The sequence below is a fragment of the Sus scrofa genome, chromosome 8 (assembly GCF_000003025.6).
Source record: "Sus scrofa isolate TJ Tabasco breed Duroc chromosome 8, Sscrofa11.1, whole genome shotgun sequence".
In the NCBI taxonomy this organism is placed as follows: domain Eukaryota; kingdom Metazoa; phylum Chordata; class Mammalia; order Artiodactyla; family Suidae; genus Sus; species Sus scrofa.
In genome coordinates this window covers 92,264,741-92,279,660 of record NC_010450.4, presented here as the reverse complement: position 1 = coordinate 92,279,660, position 14,920 = coordinate 92,264,741, and the positions used below count along the sequence as shown (strand labels likewise).

At 35.3% G+C, this 14,920-nt stretch overlaps 1 pseudogene; it reads right to left on the bottom strand.

Moving 5' to 3' along the window:
* Window positions 799-1,795, bottom strand: LOC100515154 (annotated as a pseudogene).

Here is a 14,920-nt window from a genome sequence, read left to right as displayed (position 1 = left end):
AGCGAGCAGCCATTGGTTACATTAGAATTCAAGATAGTGTTTATTTTAGGGAAAGAAAGAGGGGTCTGTGATTGGAAGGGACCTGAGAGGGACTTCTAGAAAGCTAGCAAGGTTCTATTCTTAACATGTTTGTGATTACAGAGACATTTGTGAGAAAATCCTGAGGTCATATGATTATGCTCTATATACTATATATATATAAATCATAATAAAAATAAAAAGAACAAAAATTAAGATCTCACAGTTGTGCATGAAATCATTATATCCCCAAACATAATTTGACTTTTCTCAGTAATTTGTAAAAATTGTTTACTTGAATTTTTCTTTGTTCATCAAAAAGAACATATTATAATGTTATAAAAAAGAAGGGATCTGAAAAAATTTTCCAGTATATTAAATTTTTTTTTCTGATAATTTATTTTTACTAGCCACTGTGGCCTTTTTTTTTGGCACACAAAACTGCTAAGGATCTTGCCTGTGGGCCATTCGAAGGTTACACTACAGATACTTATGGCTCAAGACAATTAGTGGCATGAGAGATAAGAAAACCAATGATTTGGGTCAATCACATGATTACAGAGCCAGGCTTTCCGACGGGGTTTCAGATGGTCAACTTGACTTCCAAAACTGTTCTAAGGAAGCAGTGAGACAACATCACAGGGATGACAAAAGGGAGCTGACTATCAGAAGTCCCTGCAAGTATCAAGTGAGATGTTGAACTATCTGTGCAAATTCAGGAACAGGGGTCTAACCAGCCAACTAGTGACTGAAGGGCTCAGGAGCTCACCTGCCCAGAGCTTACTTGCCTACTGGGTTTCTGAAGTTCTTGCTAGTAATTTTATACTTGCTACCAGTTCCTCTTCAATTCTGAAGCTCTGGTTGCATTTGGCCAAGCACTGGGATAGGCAATCTGCATCAGTCTTGATCTTTCTAATCCAGAGGTCCACCACCAGGTAGGAGATAAAGATATCGTTGGTTTCCCCAGAATTATGAAATAACATAAGCCTCATCCATAGGCCTGGGCCAGCTTGTACACCCAAGGAGACTTGGCTGTGGAGCCAATCTGGTACACATTAAACAGGAGGTAGTTGCATGATTTCTCATCCACAGCCTTGGATATCTGCTTCAGGCTGGTCACTGAGTGATTATTTCCTTGTACTTGCAGTGAAATTCTCTCAAGCTTCCCAGTTATCTTGGTCAAAAAGGCCTTTGATAGACACCACTAAACAGTCCTTGATGAAGGATTTATACAGGTCTGCCAGTTGGTTAGATGTTATGTATCTGCTGAGATTACTGGGTGATTTGAAGTCCAGGTCATACTTCATCGACCTGAAGAACTCAGAGGAGCCAAGTCATGCTAGTGACCACCTTATCTGTGTATCCAGCTGTCCTGATCACATTCTTCAGTAGTTCTAGGGCTTCTTTATTCTTTGAGAGCAAACTATCCTTAATCCCCCATATTGGAGGCATTTTTCATATTTTTTCTTGATGACATTCTTCAGATTGTGGTAAACATCTGCTCCAATGTTTATGGCTTCCCTGAGGTTTATTGCACTAAAGGAGAGATCATAACCTTCTGAATGACCTGCTTGTTGCCACTAGCTGGGAACCACCTCAGATCACACAGAAAGCTGGAGCTGGCAGGATAACTACAGAATTATCAGTCAAGTCAGCAATGTGGCAATACAAAGGCACCCTCTTCTCAGTAACCCCAGGCTGGGAGAGCAAAGGTTTTCCCAAGAATGAAATTAGTACTAAATTTAGATTTATTTTCCATTTCATCCATCTCTATCATCAGTTTATAAGCTTCTGCTCAGTTTACATTATTCCTCTTATCTACAAATATAATGCATGTATCCAAATATTTTAATTGGCTATTATGGTGTATTGAATAGTATCCTCCAAAGATTCACATCTAACCAGAACCCCAAAATATAACCTTATTTGGAAGCAGGGTTTTTGTAGAGATAATTAGTTAAATGGAGTCATGGTATATTACGATGGGATCTAAATCCGGTGACTGAAGTCCTTACAAGGAGAAGAGAGGGAATATACAAAAAGACATACAGAGGCAAGAAGATCCTCTGATAACAGAGGCTGAGACTGGAGTGATGCAGTTACAAGCTAAGAAACACTATGGGTTGTAGAATCCATCAGAAGCTAGGAAGAAGAAAGGAAGGATTCTTTCCTAGAGCTATCAGAGGAAACATGGTCCTACTGACACTTGATGTTGGATTTCTAGCTTCCAGACTGGGAAAAATTAAATGCCTGAGGTTTTAAGTCACAAAAGGTTGTAGAGTGTAATGCTTTTATGAATTGATTTAGCAATAATTTTATTAACTTTCAGAAATCAGTAACATTTCCTGTATACTAACAATGACATCTTAGAAAAGGAATACAAAAATACAATACCTTTTAAAATTGTACCCCCAAAAAATCAAATACCTGGGAAGACACCTGACCAAGTAAAGCACTTATATGCCAAGAACTATAAAACACGAATCAAGGATATTAAAGAATATGTAAAGAAATGGAAAGATATTCCATTCTCCTGGGTTGGAAAAATTAACATTGTGAAAATGGCCATACTACCCAAAGCAATCTACACATTCAATGCAATCCCTATCAAATTATCCATGACATTTTTCACAGAACTAGAACAAACAATCCAAACATTTCTATGGAACCACAAAAGACCCAGAATTGTCAGAGCAATCCTGAAGAACAAAAAACCAAGCAGGAGGCATCTCTCTCTCAGACTTCAGGCAATATTACAAAGCCACAGTCATCAAGACAGTGTGGTGCTTGTACCAAAACACACATACAGACCAAGGGAACAGAAGAGAAAACCAAGATATAAACCCAGACACGTGTGGTCAAAGATTTGATCAATTAGTCTTTGACAAAGGAGGCAAGAACATAAGATGGGAAAAAGACAGTCTTTTCAGCAAGAATTTCTGGGAAACCTGGACAGCTGCATGCAAACCAATGAAACTGGAACACAGCCTCACACCATGCACAAAAATAAACTCAAAATGGCTGAAAGACTTAAATATAAGACAAGACACCATCAAACTCCTAGAAGAGAACATAGGCAAAACACTCTCTGACATCAACCTTACAAATGTTTTCGCAGGTCAGTCTCCCAAAGCAACAGAAATTAGAGCAAAAATAAACCAGTGGGACCTAATCAAACTGAAAAGCTTTTGCACAGCAAAGGAAACCAAAAAGAAAACAAAAAGACAACTTCCAGAATGGGAGAAAATAGTTTCCAATGATGCAGCTGACATGGGCCTGATCTCTAAAACATAGGAACTTACACAACTCAACAGCCAAAAAGCCAATCACCCAATTGAAAGATGGGCAAAAGACTGAAGAGACATTTCTCCAAGGAAGATATACAGATGGCCAACAAGCACATGAAACAATGTTCTCAACATCCCTGATTATTAGAGAAATGCAAATCAAAACTACCATGAGATACCACCTCACACCAGTCAGAGAGGCCATCATTAATAAGTCCACGAATGACAAATGTTGGAGGGGTACGGAGAAAAGGGAAGCCTCCTGCACTGTTGGTGAGAATGTAAGTTGGTACAACCACTATGGAGATCAGTATGGAGACACCTTAGAAATCTATACAAAGAACTACCATATGACCCAGCAATCCCACCCTTGGGCATATGTCTTGACAAAACTTTCCTTGGAAAAGACACGTGCACCCGCATGTTCACTGAAGCTCTATTCTCAATAGCCAAGAGCTTCAAACAACCCAAATGTCCATAGACAGATGATTGGATTAGGGCAATGTGGTATATACAAACAATGGAATACTACTCAGCCATAAAAAGAATGAAATAATGCCATTGCAGCAACATGGATGGAATAGAGACTCTTATACTGAGTGAAGTATGTCAGAACGAGAAAGCCAAATACCATATGATACTACTTATGTCTGGAATCTAATATATGGCACAAATGAACCTTTCCATAGAAAAAAATCATGGACTTGCAGAATTGACTTGAAGTTGCCAAGGGGAAAGAGGAGGGAGTGGGATGGTTGGAGAGCCTGGGGTAAACAGATGCAGAATGTTGCCTTCGGGATGGATTAGCAATGAGATCCTTTTGTTTAGCACTGGGATCTGTCTAGTCACTTACGATGGAACACGTAATGTGAGTAAAAAGTATACATGTATGTATAACTGGGCCACCCTGATGTACACTAGAAAAAAAAATATATATATATATAAATAAATGATTAAAAAAAAGTTGTGAAGTAATTTTCATATGACCATCTAGAACGCCTCACACCACTGTATGAATAAGCAGAAAACAGGAGTTATTTATTGTATTGTAGAATTACTGATCTTAATTTCAAAATAAAATATGCTCCTATACTATTGGAGCTGGAAAAAGTATGTCTGGATTACAAGTCATGGTTTGTGACTTTCAGTTTCAAATTTGCTATGTATTTATATAATTAATTCACAGAGTTCCCAAGAAAGAAAAAAAAAAAACAAAACCAAGAAAACATTACCTTATTCCATATTCAAGTTAATTCAAGTTCTCCAATTCAATTTAAAGGGTTCACATAACTAAAAGATATTAAGTAAATTAATGCATGAAGTAAAGATGTAAGGATAAGCAACTTAGGTTTTGTTTGTTGAGATCTTTGATTCATTTGTTCGAAAGGGTTAAAATTGCTACATTTGGATCAGATGGGTGCCATATGGTATTTTATTATATGAAAACAGAAACAAAGAGAAATGAATAGGGTTAGCAAATTGAAATTAGACTGAAAAAAATCTATAATAAGTTATAAAGCTACACACTCATATACATTAAACATGGTGTTTGAATTCGAAGCCCATCAAGTCACTGAAATTCTTGATCTGGAGAATAACCTTGTTATGTGTTCTAGAGATGCACACAGGAGAAGCAACTATCTTTACTGATGCTAACAAAACGGAATTCCTTCTAACTCAATTTTATTATACCCTGTGTCTCACTTTAAGTTATTCTATTTTCAAAATCAAGTACAAATAAAATGTGAACAGCAATATAAAAATTGTCACTCCTAACTTTCTAACTCCTCAGTAGAGGAGATAATGGTGATAATGTCCAAATGCTAGTTTTCAGAGCATATTCTTTTGAAATATATCCCACAGATAGTTTCTTCAGCAGCATAGATGAAGTATATTATCTACATAAATTTTCATAAAGGTTATAGAACAAATTATTATTTACTATAATAAGGAAAAAACAAATCACAATTTTGATTTCAATAAATGTTTAAAGATTTTATATGCCACTTAATTGTTCATGTGATAATGCCTATTTAATGTCAAAACCAACTTAGTTAAAAGTTGTGTATATTTAGCTGTTTTAATACAAACTTCTTTATTCTTAATAAGCCTTCAAAATTTTCTGAATATTTATTAACTAATTTATTTATTTATTCATTCCTTTTTTTTGTACATACAACATATGGAAGTTTCCAGGCTAGGGGTTGAATTGGAGCTACAGCTGCCAGCCTACTCCACAGCCTACACCACAGTTACAGCAACGTGGGATCCAAAACATGAATTTTTCATATATTTAAAGCTTTCCTATGTGAAATCAGAAGTGACTAAACGAAAAGTGGATTTTTACATTAATCGATTTCAAAGAGGAAAAAAGAAGGCGGTGAATCATTCTTCCTCTCAGCAAAATGAACCAGCTCCCTAAGGGAATTAATTTGGAATCAAGGAAAAAGGAAATTTACACAACAAAGAAAATTTAATTTGTCTATGTTAAAGTAAAAATTAGTTGTATAGGAACTACTGACTCTACAGGAAACTCACAAATTTAAATAATATATTATGACATATACTTTATGGTAAACTCTACTTCAATAGTACCCATATTTGTTGTCTTCTAAAATTTACCTTCCCTTTATTTATATCCAATATATTTAATGTCCCTATTATTCACACTTGGCTATTTTACTATAAAATAAACAGACTGTCCTGACAAAATATTAAGAGACTGAACACCTGATTGCTAACTCTACTCAGGAAATCCTATTAATCTAATAGCCAAAGTTCTGAATCACATCAAGCATATTCTCCCAACTTACAAATAAATGTTTAACACCAACTAAAAAGAACAACATAAATATCACGTACAAATTTTTAAAATACTACGTATCTTATCAGATAAACTTCATAGAAAAGGTATACACTATTTTTTTCAAACTTTTATTTACTTTGTTAAAAACATGGTCCATGTTTAGATGTTTGGCATCAACTTCATAATATTGAAATTACTTTTCTTAGCTATTGAAAATGAATAAAAATATTTCTAAACATCATCAATTTGATGCTAAATATTACAATTTACAGTTTCACATAATCCTTATTGTAATGTAGATGAGATAATCAGTACCAGCAACTGAACTGGTAAGGTTAGAGATTAAAAAGACCAAATTACACAAGTAACACTTACAAATCTATAATTTTTTGACAACCTATGGAATGGGGGAAAATATTTGCAAGTGGTGTGATCAACAAGGGATTAATACCCAAAATATATAAACAGCTCATTCAACTCATTGTTAAAAAAAAATTAAAACCAATCAAAAAAAAAAAAAAAAGGGCAAAAGTCCTAAACAGACATTTTCACAAAGAATACATATGGATGGCCAATAGGCACAATAAGATACTCAACATCACTAATTATTAGAGAATTGCAAATCAAAACTACAATGAGTTACAGACATAGGTGTGATCTGGCATTGCTGTGCCTGTGGCATAGGCTGGCAGCTACAGTTCTGATTCGACCTCTAGCCTGGGAGCTTCCATGTGTTTTGAGTGTGGCCATAAAAAAAAAAAAAAAAAAAAGAAAAGAAAAAAAGAAAAGAAAATAGGTTTTTCCCACTAATTACTTGAAAATCCTATACGACAGTGATCAGAAAATGACTCTTTTGGAGTTCCCGTCGTGGTGCAGTGGTTAACGAATCCGATTAGGAACCATGAGGTTGTGGGTTCGGTCCCTGCCCTTGCTCAGTGGGTTAACGATCCGGTGTTGCCGTGAGCTGTGGTGTAGGCTGCAGACGTGGCTCGGATCCCGCGTTGCTGTGGCTCTGGCGTAGGCTGGTGGCTACAGCTCCGATTCGACCCCTAGCCTGGGAACCTCCATATGCCGCGGGAGCGGCCCAAGAAATAGCAAAAAGACAAAAAAAAAAAAAAAAAAAAGAAAAGAAAATGATTCTTTTAACAGATAATTATAATGTTGAAAAAGTAAAGCATATGAATGTAAACTGATCACTATAAGAAGCTAAAGGATAATCAAATTAAATTAATTGATTATCTATTTATCTATAAATTCTAAATGTTAATAGAACATTGTTCAAAGCCTAAAATAGGGTGGATCTCCTATAATCAAACAAGATTCCTGACAATTTGATATAACATCAATGTTACAACATTCTTATAAGTACGCCATTGGAACGCTGTTTCCCAGTGTTTTCAGATAATCAGTCACAACTTTCAGAGTGTCACTCTCATCAGAGTCATTTAAAAAAATCTATAATTATTTTTATATTAGTTCATAGATTTTTCTAAACTTCTATACAGACTCTTGCTCACTCAAAGGAATATCCCTTCCTCAACCCTGCACCACTTTTCAGTACCAAACCAGAAAAGGAATATTAATTTAGTAGAATAAATGAGAAGGTGAATTAATGAATATCAAAAGGTAGCTTTTATGTAACTCATACTGCAGCAATAGTGGGTCTCATTTTCATTGTTCCTAATTTATTGAAGATTTTTAGGAAAGAAATTTCTAAATCAAAGATAGTATCACGCGAAGTACAATGCTTAAGAAGTTAATACAAATGTTCTATCACATTATATACTGAGAAGACTAAAGAACACTTAATAGGACAGTTGAAGCCCCAGAGAAAAGCCCAGTTTTTGAGATTGGATTGGATATGTTGAATAATATAGGTAGAACTTACCTATGTGTGTAGGTAGAACTTATGTACACTGTTATCTACCCACACACTTATAGTTAAAACCAACAATCACGAAAAACAAACAAAAAAAACCCCCTTTAGTCAGCATATCTGCTTGAACATTCAGGGCTTTTCTTCCATCCTCCCATTTAAGGGAAAAGTTTTCTGGGGAAACATGCCTGCCTAATGTTAAACAAAATCCACCTCAGTTATCTATAAATAAGACCTATCACCAAAAATAAACAGATTTTAAGGAAAACTTAATATTACCAAAACTGAAATTTCAAGAAAAATGATTTATAAAATTGTTGAAAGTAGATAAATTAGTGATAGAAGATATTTTAAGAGGAGAATAATATTTTATTTTATGTTATTTTATTTTTACTTTTGAATGTGCCTGCAGCATGCAGAAATTCCCAGGCCAGGGAGTAAACCCATGTCACAGCAGTAACCAGAGCCACAGCGGTGATAATCTTGGATCCTTAGCCCATGGGGTCACCAAGGAAATTCAATGAGGAGAATTTTAAAAACTAAATCAATAGCCTCTGAAATACTAAAGAGTTAACATTTTTTTAATAATCGACTTTTATTCAAATATAGGCTAATATTTTTATTTATTTTTAATTTTTTTACTTTTATTTTTTTGTCTTTTTGTCATTTCTTGGGCCACTCCTGCAGCATATGGAGGTTCCCAGGCTAGGGGGTCGAATCAGAGCTGTAGCTTTCAGCCTACGCCAGAGCCACAGCAACGCAGGATCCAAGCCACGTCTGCAACCTACACTACAGCTCACGGCAACACCGGATCCTTAACCCACTGAGCAAGGGCAGGGATCAAACCTGCACCCTCATGGTTCCTAGTCAGATTCGTTAACCACTGAGCCATGACGGGAACTCCAAGGCTAATATTTTAAAAATGAGCAAATAAGAGGAAATACTTCGATGTATTAGAACAATTTTTATAGGGAAAAAGAAAAACTAGAAGAAAATTTCACATATATACATGGGGGGGGAGGAGAAAGTTGAGACATGGCCAATGAATATAGGGGTTCATTTTCATGTAAAAGGACTTTGAAATTACCAGAAAGATAATAAAAGAGGGAAATAAAAGCCTCAGAGAAGGATTTCCAAATGAGGAGAAAATCAATAGTCTTCAAACTGAAAGGCAAAAATGAGTATTCAATTAGTAGATTAAAGATGTTACATATCCAGATATGTATGAAGGACTTTTGAGAAAATTGATAATCAAAAATTTCACTCAAGTAATAATAAGAAGGAATGACTAATTAAAATGAATGAGAACTGTATTAATAAAAATTTCCTCAGAAACTCTGAATACTGTGACACAGGAATAACATTATAAAATCACAGAGGAATGTATTTTGAATAACTAAATGTTTAAATATTAATAATATAAGATTGAGAAATTATTTTAGACATGGAAATTTTCAAAGTATTTTTTTCTTCTGTATTCTTTCCAAGGCGAATAATTGAGAAAGTAACTATTTCTTATAAAAATCCAACAAAGAAGTTCCCACTGTAGTACAGTGGGTTAAGGATCCAGTGTTGCTGCAGCAATTGTGGTGTAGGTCACAGCTGCAGCTCAGATTCTATCCTGGCCTGGGACCGTTCATATGACAAGGGTACAGCCAAAACAAAACAACATCCAAGAAAAAGGGTAAATATAGATTCACAGAAAAAATAAAATCTTACTGAAAAGGTGGAATTTAAGCATGAATCAAACTGATATAAACGTATTTAGAGTAAGTGGTAAAATAAAGTGAAATCCATTTGTTCATATATTTGGAATATTACAAAGTAAGTGATACAAATTTGGAAATTATGTTTTCTTCTTTTGGCAAGTCTATCCATAATACTTTTGTCTGCAATAGCAATAATCAATAAATCATAATATTAAAAATCTGAGGTTTTGGACTTTAATCTTTAGAATCTCCCCACTAAATAATGACAGTACATTTAGATTCAGGCTAGAGCAGAATATAGTATTATAAATCCTGGAAACTAAAAACAAATAATGATATGGCTGTTAGTGGTTGGGATATTTATGGAGAAATGGTTATATGGAAAGAAATTTAATAATTCTATATTTCTGTATAATGTGGAGTTAAGGGGAAAGTTCTACAATTGAAAATTGTAAGGCTAACCAGTAAAGAACCACACTTTTTTGAAATATTTGTAAGAGGAGAAAGAAATAAGTTGGGAAACTGTATAAATGTGCTAAATACTCGGTCTCTCAGAACAGTGTGTCAATGGTCACTGCCTAATCAGGTAAATAAAGAAATGGAGGAATAAGTCTAAGTATCTTCAAAGATTCTCACAGATTCCATTTCAGATTATTTAACAGAAAAGGATTTGTTAAATAATTATAGTCATCTCAGAGCATTTTCAGGAGTGCTTGAAAGTCAGTCCTAGGTACCTCACAGCTTGGTACAAAGCGGCCAGATACATGGAATCTAGGAAACAACGAACAACAGTGTAAGATTTCTCCAACAATAATGTCTGTGTCACTCATCCCTTTACACATATGACTCTCAGGGACTAGCTGCCCCATGGAAGTGACATACAGCTGCCCTAGAATAACAGAAAGCCCCATATGCTTGCTAAAACAAGTGTACAGCTGCCAACCATGTTGCTCATTTCTGCATTCAAGTTTAATAAGGAAGCATCTAATTAGTAAAAAAATTCAGTCATATGTTTGCATTCTGAATATGGGTCTCAGAAATGTAGAATGTGAACCATTTAGATATGTTAATGTAATTTTTTTGGGGGGGGCTTAAAACATTGAAATTTATTTTCATTGTTAGAGGCCAGATATCCAAATCAAGGTGTCAGGAGGGCCAGATGTCCAAAATCAAGGTCTTTCCAGAGGCTACAAGGGAGGGTCCTTTTTCTGGCAGCCACAGGCATTCTTAAAAGCACATCACTCAAATCTCTACTTCTGTTTTTTTTTTTTTTTTTTTTTTAATTTTAAACCTTTTTGAAAACGTTTCTAGAATTTAGGAGAGATGTCGAGTAATACAAAACAATACAGAACTGTTCTTAATTTCTTTTTCCCAGCATCATTAAGATAAAATTGACATATAACATATATAATTTTACACTGTACAGTGTGATGATTTGATTCATTTATAAAGTGCAAAATGATCACCACAATAAACTGTTAACACACCAATTACGTTGTCTTACATAATTACCATTTTCCATGTATCTCTAATAGGTGCGACTATAAAATAATTTTCCAAATATTTACAATTTCATTAAGGTAATTATATGAAAAACATATTTTCCTCAGTAGAATTTTATGTTCATTATATTTTATTACAGTTATGTGTGAAATAGAATAAAGGAAACCTATTTTAAAATGGAGTCAGGTGGTCAGAAGAAGTCCTCAGGCACTATCATTCCACATCAGTTACAGACTAACAGGAAGAATTCTTGCTCAGCATCAAGCCCAGAAAATGGCAAATGCCACACCATTCTGAACTCTCACTTTCAGTAAATGAACTTTGGTTCAATACAATCCCTTCCAATTTTCTCTTTTTTCTTCATAAAGTAGCATTCCTCTCCTTTGCTTGCTAGACTTGCCTATCACTTTTGCTATAGCTTACTTGTCCTGAATTGCAGTATCTCTGCCAAACCTGCCAAAATTCATTTTGCTGGTAAAAAATTGGCTGCTCTAATTTTAAGGTGAATATTAAGAAGAAGAATACAATGTTCTAGAGCAGATTTTTTCTTTTTTTCTTTTTTTTTCAACACCCATGGCATATAGAAGTTCTCTTTTTTTTTTCTTTTTTTTTTGCAACACCCACGGCATATGGAAGTTCCCAGGAATCAAATCTGAGCTGCAGCTGCAACGTATGCCACAGCTGCAGCAATGGTGGATCTTTAACCCACTGTATCAGGCTGGGGACTGAACCCACACCACCACAGAGCCAATGGCAGATCTTTAACCCACTGCACTACAACAGGAACTCCTAGCATATATTTTCTTTTCTTTTCTTTCTTTTTTTTTTTTTTTTTTTGTCTTTTTAGGATCGCACCTGTGGCATATGGAACTTCCTAGGCTGTTGGTCAAATCAGAGCTGTAGCTGTGGTGCTATGCCACAGCTGCAGCAATGCCAGATTCAAGCTGCATCTGCAACCTACACCACAGCTCATGGAAATGCCAGATCCTTAACCCACTGAGCAAGGCCAGAGATTAAACCCTCAACCTCAAGGATACTAGTTGGGTTCATTCATATATACATATATATATATATATATATATATATGAAAATAGACAATAGACAAAAGACAAAAAATGCATATATATTTTCTAGGGCTGCACCCATGGCATATGGATGTTCCCAGGCTAGGGGTCTAACCAGAGCTGTAGCCGCTGGCATTACTCTAGAGCCACAGCAATACGGGATCCGACCCGCACCTGACACCTATACCACAGATCATGGTAAAGCCGGATCCTTAACCCACTGAGCGAGGCCAGGGATCGAACCCGCAACCTCATAGTTCCTAGTTGGATTCCTTAACCACTGAGCCACGATGGGAACTCCAAGAGTATATTTTTTAATGAGAATAATGTATTTTTATCAACAAGCTAATACTGACATCGCCTCAAATTAATAATGACAGTAACTGTAACAATAATTTCCTGAACACTTATCTATGTGTAGCATTTTTTTTTTCTTTACCTTCTCTTGTTTAATTTTTATAGCAACTCTCAGACCTAGGCACAATAAGTATTACAAAGAAAAAAAAAAGAAACTCTTAAAACTTAACAGAACTTTTATATAGTAAACTCAGAAAGAAAATGGGAGAACTGTGACTGGAGTCTAGATTCCAATACCCGTGATAGCAAATATAAGTCTCCTAAATTCAAATACAAAATCATAATGAGATTGCTGAGAATTCAGTGTATATCAGAGGCCTCTATGAATTATGAAACCATATTGCTCTCTTCAAAAAGACCTAATTTGGGGGGAATTCTTAGCACAAACATATAAAAATTAAGAATATACTTCTCAGAGTTCCTATTGTGGCTCAGTGGGTTAAGAACCCAACTAGTATCAGTGAGGATGTGGGTTTGATCTCTGACTTCACTAAGTGAGTTAAGGATCCAGCATTGCTGCAAGTTGTGGCATAGGTCACAGATGTGCTTGGTTCCACTGTTGCTGTGGCTGTGGCATGGGCCTGCAGCTGCAGCTCTGTTGCAACCTCTAGCCTGGAAAATTCCATATGCCCCAGGGGTGGCCTTACAAAGCCAACAACAACAAAAAACGGAATACACTTCTCTCATAATAATCAATCATGTTAATCTATCTAGGGTATTCAACCTTCTCTTGGTTGTTAGACTTTTAATTAGGTATAATCATGTATTGTTGACATGCTGTGATTCAACTATGATTCAGATGTATGTTGGCATGTTTGGTGAGCCGCTTTGAATGTTTGGAATAGATTGCCAAGAGTGCCCTCATACAAAGGATCTAGAAGTCTCCTTTTTGAGAGTGCTCATTCTAAGATGAGAATCAAGGCAAATCAGCATTGCTTAAGAAAAAGAGCATTTGATGACAAATATAACTTTAAAAATGTGTATTTTGTATTATGAAGTTTTTGCCCTTCATTTTCTTGAAAAATCTTACATATGGAATCTAGGAAAAAGAGATGATAAATAAGAAAAGAAAAAAAAAGATAAAATTTTCACTGAATTATCTGCAAGATATTGGCAACCATAATTCATCAACAACTGTCCTGACTCCCATGTGGAGAACTGCTTGAGTGACATAAATAAAAGTTTATCCACTTCTGTATAACAGCCATTTGGGAAATCTAGACTTGTGATATGAGTGTCTGGAAAGATAAGGCTCCAGATAAAGCTGGATGGATAGTCAAGCTGTGTGCACCTTGTTTCAAGAACAGTGAACAGAATCCAGGCTTACCACTTGTTAAGCAAATAAGGAAGCAATACTGTTGTTGCCAGAGCAAAAAATAAGGCAACAGTTGCCTCTTAATTGTGACAAGAATACTTGAGTTCTCAGTTTCTGTGTGATCATCTTAAAAAAGATCACATTTATAACCATACACTGAGAGATTCCTGAATTAAGGTATTGAATCTGTTGAAAGCAAGAGTTAATGCAACTGTGTGGGTTAAGATGAAGGGCACCAAATTATTTTTGTTCTGCAAATCGTGAATATAGTTTTAATAGCCAAACTCGGATATTCTGGAAAAACATTAAGTTCCACAATTAACATTTATTTCACATTACTTTGGCAAATGCACTGTGCTTTTTATTTATATATAGTGTTCCATTTTCTTCCTTTTAATCACCTCAAATAGATACTTTGGTAAAAGGCAGGAATGTGTAAAAGACAACTAGAAAACTTTCTATGCAATTATTTTTAACCAGTTCGTTTACTGGTTAAGAGAGCAGATGATAAATAAAAAGTCAAAGAAAAGAAAATGATGGTTTATAAAAATACAGATGTCATCATTTGAATACAATTTTTAGAAACATGGGAGTTTAATAACCCTATAGGTGGTCTTCGAATTGGGCACATTTATGGTATTTAAAACCTACTAATGTTGATAAATAGAAAGAATGGAATTACTCTGAGAAAATAAGTTTTTTTTTTTTTTTTAATCATCTTTATCTTTTTTTTTTTTTTTTTTTTCTTTTTAGGGCCATACCCATGGTACATGGAAGTTTCCAGGCTAGGAGTCAAATCAAAGCCACGGCTGCCAGCCTACCCACAGACAGCTACAGCAATGTGGGATCTGAGCTACATCTTTGATCTACACCTCAGCTCACAGCAACATGGGATCCGTAACCCACTGAGTGTGGCCAGGGATTGAACCTGCATCCTCAGGTTCATTACTGCTGTGCCAGAATGGGAACTCCAAATTTTTATCTT